Raw genomic sequence first — 9,964 nt, forward strand, 5'->3', positions numbered from 1 at the left:
TGAACTAATCTAGCTAAGTTGACTGCGGCAGCAAGAGTCCGGTTGTGGTTGCAGTTGCTGATGAAAAGACTGACTGCGGGTGCTGAAGTGACTGCGGTAGCAAAGTTCAAGAGGGTCACTTTCATGATTCAACACGCTTCTTCTTCCTCTTGTTCCCCGACTTCCGTTTATAGTCCTCTTCCCTCGATGGCTCGGGAACAAGGACTTCTACACCATGGCGGACTCCGTGGTCGATGAGTCGCTGAACCAGGCGTTTAGCATTATCGAATGTGGCTGGGTTAGAAGACAACACATCCCCTTGGGTCGGGGCAGTTTGACCCCAAATGTATCTTTATATCTTCTTGCTCTCCGGGGTAACCATCCCGGGGCATAGCGCTACCAGGTCACTAAACCTGTCAGTGTAGGCCACTATGTCTGATCCGACCATCTTGAACTCCCATAGTTCTTGTTCCAGCTTTTGTACTTCGCCCCTTGGGCAGTACTCTTCCAGCATTAACTCTTTTAGGTTTTCCCAACCTATTGAGTTAGCCACTGATAGGGTCAGTGACTTAACATGGCTGTTCCACCATGTCAGGGCTCTGTTGGAGAAGGTGCAGGCAGCAAACTTCACTTTGCTCCCTTCTGGGCACGAACAGATTTCGAAGACCGAATCTATTTTCTCAAACCATCGCATCAGAGCGATGACTCCACCATTCCCATTAAAGGAAAGGGGTTTTCAATTGGTAAAATCCTTGTAGGAGCACTCTCTCGAGTGCACAGGGACCCCACCTTGAGTAGAATGAAGATGTGTTCCACCTCCGCTAGAACTAGTAGGATGATATTGAGCCATGATTGTTGCCACAACCGCAGCTACTGAAGCACTTAGAGTTGTCGTATCGATTTATGGAGGAGGTAGTGGCGGTTGAGTTGGAGTTATCGGAGTAGTGCGTCTGTTTGATCTACGAGGAGGCATCTTTGCTAAAAGAATACAAAGATGAGATGGGAATGAGTCTATAGCACTGGAGATAAGCTGAAAGCTGAAAGACAAGGTTATCCTAGTTCTGAGTGTATCTGATCCTGACTTCCATAGGGTTCTGGAAACAATTCATAAAAAGTCTATACCACATAAACTTTATGAATTAGAAATGGCTATCCTCGAATGAATATCTGTTACCTGAATAACTGGTACCAGCTGCATGTAAGAAAATAATCCTAACACATAATGTGAGCAGTGTTTCCGCTAACTCATTAAGTAAACCAATATTATTATTTATTAGTGTGACTCATAAGACGTTCTGGTTACTCCGGTTGATCCTTCTTTGAAAACTTCTCATGAACTTGCTCTTGTTCCTCCTTGACTCTTTTGTCGACTCTTATGAGGAATTGGTTACATCTATCTGGGTTTGGTCGTGCAAGAATGGATGTGACTAAAGAATCAATGAGATTTATGTGAAACATTATGGGGGTGATCCCTATCGACTCCTCCTATAATTGTACAATGTATACAATTTGTATATAATTTAAGATGAGATAGACCTTCGAATAAGTCATCCTACTCCAAAACCACAACTAAACAAGGAATAGATAGTGAAGCGTAGATCACAAATTCTAAGTCTATAAAATCTCAATTATATATAACCTTGGAAGTATACATTGCAAGATTATAGACCCATCCGTAAGGGTCTTTTAATTTATCACACAAGTTATTTATATGGTGCCTAAAATACTCCTGTACTATTTTAACGTAATGTACTTGGTCTAGAATTCTCTTGACTGGTGTTAGGTAAGTTTTAAGACTGTTGCAACAACACATCACTCCCAAACACATGTTGGTCACATCTCGAAATAATATAGTTGATCAGGCTATATTGATCCTAGATATGATTACATAACTGTTCAGGTTTGACGACAGTGTTCAACCTTTAAATACTTTAGTTCTGTTCTTCTTTTGATACTTGGTCTAGAATGTACATGTATAAGCAAGTAGGTATATTTTTATAACTTATCGTTATACTCTTAAAATATATCATTATCCATAGCACTTAAGCCCCATTGCATTTATAGTTGTATATCTTTTATCGGTTGATATACTTAGTTCACTATAAACAATGCTCTGATACCAATCTGTCACACCCCAAAACCGGAACGGCGGAAACGTTCGGGGGTGGAGGACGTCATGTTTAGTATCACAAGACATGTATCATAGTAAGCAAGTAATGAACAACCATTTCATTAGAAAGAAAGTGTTTACAATGTGTGTGTTCATAAAACATAGAATACATAAGCAAATAACAAAACACGACTTGAAGCTATTATGCTCCATCTTCTGAATTCCCAACGCGAGTACCTGACTAATAGTCTCCTGAGAATACAAGTTATTTGAAAGAGTTGATTAGCAATTAAGCTGGTGAGTTCATAAGATTTTAGTGATGTAAGTAAGTTGTAGAAAGTTGTTGAAAAATGTAGTTGAAATATAGTAAGTTTTAAGTTCTGTTTAGAAAAGTTCGCCTGTTCCTCTAGAAAATCCTATATTTCCTACTTTGATGAAAGATACGTAAAAATGATTCTACAATCCTTTCTATGAGTACTAAGTGGATACAAGTTATATAAAACTCAAAGTAAACCAACAATCGACTGTGCGCATCTGTCCTAAGCCCACAACCAAACAAGGAACAGGAAGTAAGACAGATAGCACACATCCCATTGCTTGTTAGATCATTGTTGTATATAACCCTGGCGTATTCACTTGTTAGTCATGGAGTTAATTGTAATAGTTCCTTTATATTTAATGAAAAGATTCTTTAAGAAAACCCTTATTTCTTATAATAAAATGGTGACCACTGTGATTACTTCTATAATCACTTAGTTTATACTAGCTATATATAATCTAATATCGAATAGATAGTTAATTGGGTGAAACTGCCCTAAGCCCACAACCAAACAAGGAATAGGAAGTAAGGCGGAAAGCACACATCCAACTACTTATTGGGTATTAATGATATATAACCATGATGTATAAACTAAGGTAATATAGAGTTAATCACCTAAGGGCCTTTAAGTTTATACTGGTTTAATAAAATGGATTAAACCCTTTACTGGAAAGTTTCTAGTTTTGTATACCAAAAGTTCTGATTTGGAAAGTATGTTTTGTACTAGCAAACTGTGCATTGACTTTGTGTCCTATGACTTGACCCATACCTGGTACCCTTATGATGACTTAATGTATACTGAACATATATATATATCTAAAATCGAATAGTTAATAGACTGGGTGAATCCGTTCCAAGCCCACAACCAAACAAGGAAGAGGAAGTGAAGCGGAGAGCACACATCCTATTATCTGTCGGATCCTATTATATATATATATATATATATATATATATATATATATATATATATATATATATATCCTTTGATGTATACATTAAGGAATCATAAGGTTAGCATTATGGTCCCTTTCTACTGAATGTACTAGACTCGACTGTTCTGTTTGTCGTTTGTAAAATGTAAGTTTTCCCTAGTTTATAACTATCTTAACTCGAAAATAGTTTGCATTTGACTTTCAAGTGGTACTGTCACTTTATGAAAGTAATAGGAAGTGTAATTACACAGTTGTCGTTTAAAATAACATATGGATGTACTGATGACCTTAAAACATGTTTGTTTTATACTGGTCATAATGTGAAGGCTAGTACCCCTACTATACGCTCTCTCTGTCTGGAGATTAAGGGAACCAAATGCGACTTTTTAGAAAACCAGTTGCTACGCCGTGTAATTCACATTGAAGTTTTATGATCATGTATACCCAATATAACTATCACCTTTTGTTTAGAACAATGAGTTAGTAATTCATTGGTATAATTAGATCTTGTAGTAGTTCCGTGCTACAGCAACTTAATATGTTCGTTCTGTTTCTCATATAGTATGTGCTATTTCTCATATAGTATGTTCGTTCTATTATCGTGTATTGTATCTAGTATGAACTGAATCTCTAAACTATACATATGTCTACTAAGTTATGCTTGTACTTTAAAAACATAGTTTTGTTAAACTATGAAGTAACATAACTTTAAAAGAGTTTTTGAAATGTTTTGATCACTTATAAAAGACATAAGAAATCCTTTGAAAGATGTATATATAACAAAAATTTACACAATTATCATTGTGTTCAACTTGTATTCCCCCCCCCTCTTAAAAGCATTTAAAATAGTTAAAAGATTCATTACGGGGTATGAACTCACCTGATGTGGGTGATTCAAGCGAATATGTGTGTAAGGATGAGAAGTTCCACGAATGAAGTCCCGAGATACAACAAGTCCTAAATGACATATATTGGCATGAATATAGTGTTTATAAGCAACTATACAGAAGGAAACACCTTCCGGGACTAGGAGACTTGGAATGAAGTGTTGAATCACATGTGATTGACCTAAAGAGTTGTATATGGCCATGGTTTCGTGTTTGCGGCCATGTGTTTACGGCCAAGGGAGTTTACGGCCGTAAACTCATGGTCAAACATGCATAAGAGGGTGTTTGAAGGCTAGGAAAACTTGAGGGACTATTGCTCTACACAAGGTGGAGAAAGACCAACTCAAAGGAGAGTGTTGAGGTGTTTACGGCCATGGAGTTTACGGCCGTAAACTCATGGTAAAAGGTGCATGAAAAGTGTTTCAAGGTCTTAGAAAGCATAATGGGGGTGTTCTAGCCTCAATTCCAAGCCTTAGGGAGAGTTTAAGGCTCAAATGGCACTTTTATAGGGGTTTACAGCCTTGGAAGATGGCTTGGCCGTAAACTCCTTTTGGTCTTGCATTCTTGATGATTTCAAGGTTCTAAGCATGAGTCTTAACTAGATATCAAGTATAGGGAAGAGTACTTACGATATGGAGGCTTCAAATGGTGATTAAGGTCCAAGAACACTAGTGTGAAAATCGATATGATAGTTGAGAGAGAAATGGGGTGTTCTTGAGGTGAAAGTGAGATAATGAATGAAAATGAAGGATATGAGTCCTTAAGGGGGAGTTTACGGCCCACCTTGAGTTTACGGCCGTAAACTCATGTGTTGTGGCCGTGAACTCTAAATGAAGAGGTTAAGGCTTGATTTGTGAAAATACACTAGCAGGTACATTCTAACACTCATTCCTTAAGTGTACTAGGCTTAAAACTCCTTAGAATGACTTTAACCAGGCTAGAACTCATTACCAATGAGTCTGACACTAAGTTGAGTTGACTGACTGAGCTTTCAAAGCAAAAAAATTTCGGGTTGTCACAATACAAAATCCAACAATCTCTCCTTGGTTATGAACAATGCAGGTGATGATGATAGCACCTATCAAATTTGGTCTTCATCCTCCGATGATGAAGACATGCGTCATCCTACTCATGGAGTCATGTATGCGAAGCACAAGGTTAGTTATTCAGGTGGAAAGATCATGTTTGGTGAGTTGGTGAAAGATAGTGATGTGGAAGAATTAGAGAAGGAGGAAGAAAATGAGAGTTAAGAGGAGGAAGAGATGGTGGGTGGAGAATGTTTCGTAACGATAGCTTCAAGGTTTCCCATGACTGAGAAGGTATGTGAACTTCTTGTCTCTCTTAATGTTCCTTTAAATTCTTACCATGCTATCTTATCTGATTTTAATAATAAATGTTCTTACTTGAATGATATGTTGATTTCTATCAGTAGCGAAGTCGGGAAAAATAAGGCACTGCTTTACGATGTAACAAATAAGTTCGAGGAGAAGAAAATTAGGATAGAAGGCCTAGATTTAAAACTTACGAATGTGATGATTGATAGGCACTCATTGAGAATGAACAATAGTTTAATTGTGAAACAGAGAAATATATATTGTAATATTGCTAAAAGGATGTATTGTAAACTCATTGATCTATATCATTCACCTGACATTTGTAAGGAACAACATAGAAAATTACTCCCATTCATTAACTTCAAACGTGAATTAGTTAATGAAACTACTTTTGGCTGTGAGAGTAAAGTTGCAAATTATAACCAAGTTCCTAATGATTCTTATGCATATGGTATTGTAAATATTTATGATTGTTTGGATGATGCTAAATTGGTTGATATTGTGAATGAGACTATATCAAAAAATGAACAAATGAAAATTTTCAATAAAACTGAGAATTCGACAGAAAGTACTCAAAAAATGTTGCTGATATTGAAGATGATTCTGACAATATCGGTGAAATTGAGGAAGAGGAATGTATTGATTGCTCAAAATTGTATGTCATTAATATCACTTCGTTGGTCAAAAGCAATGAAAATGATGATTCAAAATCGAAGTTAAACAATGAGTCATATTCGACAACCAAAGCTGATGTTTCTCAAGAGTCAGTTATTGTCGAAGACATAACGAACAATGAAAGTGATAGTGATGATGATTCATGTAAAAAATAAATTCCACGAGCTGTTGAAGCTTAGGTGTATGAGGATACAGATGAATTCGCAAAGAATTTGAAAGAAAAAGGAAAACGTTTTCTTGAACAAAACTCAATTCTTTATCCCCAATTTATTAAAGGACTTCCAAATAATGTTTTTGTTACAATAGGAAATGGGGATATGTTAATCTAAAACTGAATGAATTGTTAAAAGAAAATATTTCGAAATTGAATGATGAAGGTTTTTATTGTAATCAAAACGTTGTGAAAAATGATTTGAATCAAAAGTTAAAAACTTTACAACGTCAAAAGGGTCTAAAATCCTTTCCAAAATAAAAAAAATGGTGTTTGGGTTGTGAAAACTACAAATCCTGATGTTGAAGGTGAAACTGAGAAGAGTTGTGTTGAGTCTGTACCCGATGATGTGAAGAATCAAAAGGCAAAGACTCAAAATAACAAAAAAGATGTTGAAAAATCTAATTTGAAAGAATAAATTTCCCAAAAGAAAGCTAAAAACAAAGCTCATTGGAAGAAAAGAAGAGATTTTCAAAAGGCAAAGAAATTAAAACAAAAATCACCACAAGTTCAAGAAAATAAGGTTTCACAATAGCAACAAACTAAATCACATTCTTCAAAAGAAACTTCAAAAGTTTTTCACAAAGAAGTCAAGAAAAATGTGGAGAACAAAAATCATAATTAGCTTCTTTTGTTCTCCACAAGTTCAAGAAAAGAAGATTTCACAATAGCAACAAACTAAATCGCTTTCTTAACTCAACACTACACACAACTTTTCATACTAATGTCCAAGGACCCAAAAAGGCTTGGGGACGTAAATCCAACTGAATGATTATAGGTTCTATGTGACGAGAAATATGAAGAAAATTGGTATATTGACCGTGGATGCTCGTGTCACATGAATGGTAAGAAGGAGAACCTCATATATTTTTGGAAGCTAGAAAATGAAAGAGTTGTGAAGTTTGGGAATAATCAAAAGTGAAAACTGAAAGGATATAGGAAGATGACAAATGGGAAGTTCACAATGAATAGGGTCCCTTATGTCGAAGGTTTGAAGCACAACCTTATAAGCGTATATCAAATTGTCGTTGGAACTGGAAATCCACTTCTCTTTGATGAAGAAGTAAGCGTGATATCGAACAAAGAAATGAAAGAAGTCTTGTTAAAGTAGAAGAGGAAAGGCGATATGTTCATACTGGACATAAAACCAATAGTTGACATTCCATCTGTTTGCTTACTATCGAAGGCTTCTTATGACCTCAATTTGCTTTGGCATCGAATACATTCTCATCTCAATCTCTAAAATTTGAATGAAGTTGTTTTGAATGATCTAGTTCGTGGCTTTCATGTTCTAAAATCTGATGATGATTCTTTATGTCCATATTGTGAACATAGAAAAAAAACATCATCAGGGTCATCCTATCATTGTGGACTCATTGCTGAACCGTTACAACTTTTACATATTGACTTGTGTGGTCCTTTGACTATTTAATCTCTCAATGGGAAGAAGTATGTAATTGTTATTGTAGGTGCTTTTTCACGCTTTACTTGTGTTTATTTTAATAGACAGAAATCTGAGACTGCTCAAGTGATGATCAGTATCATCAAAATCATCGAATAAATCTATAGAAGAAAGTTCATCGTATCAAAAGCGATAATGGAACGAAAGTCAAAAATCATGCTCTCGAATCATTTTTTGACGAACTTGGAAATTTGTCACAATTTTTTCCTCTCCTTACACACCACAACAAAGCGGTGTTGTCAAAAGGTGGAATCACTCTTTGTTTGAAGCTGCTAGAAGTATGATGACTTATGCAATTCTATCTCAATATTTTTGGGCAACGTGTTTCACTCAAAATCTCTCTTTTATTCATCGCAAATTTAGCATCACACCTTATGAAATCATTAACAAAACCAAAACTTAAGGTCGATATTTTCCATGTTTTTCTATAGATGCTTTATCATCAATCTAAAAGATAATATTTCAAAGTTTCAGACAAAAGCTGATGAAGGAATCTTTCTTGGATATTCTCAAAATTTTCTATGATATAGTGTGATGAACAAACGAACACGAAGAGTTGAAGAAACTTTCAATCTCAAATTTGACGATTACTATGTCAAAAGAGTTGAACATGAGTTTTCATAGAATCCATGTCATTATGAGTCTAATGAGGATTCTCAGAAAATGCTTACTTTTGATGTTGATTTTCATTTGCTTTTTGGCATTCCTGGTAGAGTTATTGATGTTGTCGTTAATATTGACGACAATCAAGTTCCAGAAGTGTCAACGCACTCTGATGACTCAATAATAACCGACGAACGAACCGATGAATATTTGTCATTGGCACCAAGAGTCAATGTCGAAGAGGGTCAAACTTCGACATCTGGTCAAGTGAAGGGGAGAAATTGGCTACTCAACCTCAATTCGAAGGGGATACATTACCTTCGTATTATGATGTTTGGGAGGAACAATACATAGTAGATCCATGTGTTTAGGGGAGCAAGATCGAACACTTAACGGAGATGATAACGACGTTACAGGTAATGAAAATGATGATTTAATGATAATCTTTCTGTTCCTGAAGAAGTGTCTAAAACTGAAGAAACATTTGAAGATGCTCATTTGGATTTTGATCCATCATTTCATCCCATGGAGAAATAGACAAGTGATCATCCCAAAGAACAAATTCTTGGTAATCCTAGTTCTGGTGTATTAACACGCACATAACTTAGAGCTAGGAACGAAGTTCTTAATGTTCGTCAAGAACTTTGCATGTTTAATGTTTTAATTTCAAAAATCAAACCAAAAACAGTGAAGAATGTATAGGACGTCCCAGTTGGGTTGTTGCAATGCAATATGAGTTGGCTGAATTTAAGAGAAGTAAAGTTCGGAGGTTAGTTCCTAAACCGGAAAATGTTTCGATAGATGGTTTAAAGTTATTTTTCAAGAACAAAATAGATAAAGAAGGTAATTAGGTTCATAATAAAGAATGACTAGTTGTTAAAGGTAATTCTTAACAAGAAGGAATTGATTACCGTGAAACCTTTTCTCCTGTGACAAGACTCAAAGTAATACAATTTTTTTCTTGCTTATGCAGCTCACGAGAACTTTGATGTTTACCAAATGAACGTGAAGTGTGCATTTCTCAATGGTGTACTCGAAGAGACATTCTATGTTGAGCAACTGCCCAGATCCATAAACGATAAGTTTCCTAATCATTGGTATATCCTTGACAAAGTTGTTTATGGGTTAAAAAAGTACCTCATGGTTGGTACGTCACTTTAATCAATTTTTTGAAGATCACTAAATTTAAGCAAGGATTAGTTGATCCCACTTTATATCGAAAGAAAGTTGGGGATCATCTAATGTTTCTTCAATTTGATGTCGATGAGATCATTTTTGGTTCAACTGACCCTTCGTTGTCAAAAGAATTAAGATGTAATGAAAAGTCAATTTGAAATGAGTATGATGGGGAAGATCAATCCAATTCTTGGTACTAAACATTCGCTAAAGTTGAGAAGGAATTTTTATTAATCAAGAAAGTTATACGCGAAACTTGCTTGAGAGTTTTGGAAT

The sequence above is a fragment of the Lactuca virosa genome, chromosome 3 (assembly GCF_052849685.1).
Source record: "Lactuca virosa cultivar CGN04683 chromosome 3, Lactuca_virosa_CGN04683_v6, whole genome shotgun sequence".
NCBI lineage: Eukaryota > Viridiplantae > Streptophyta > Magnoliopsida > Asterales > Asteraceae > Lactuca > Lactuca virosa.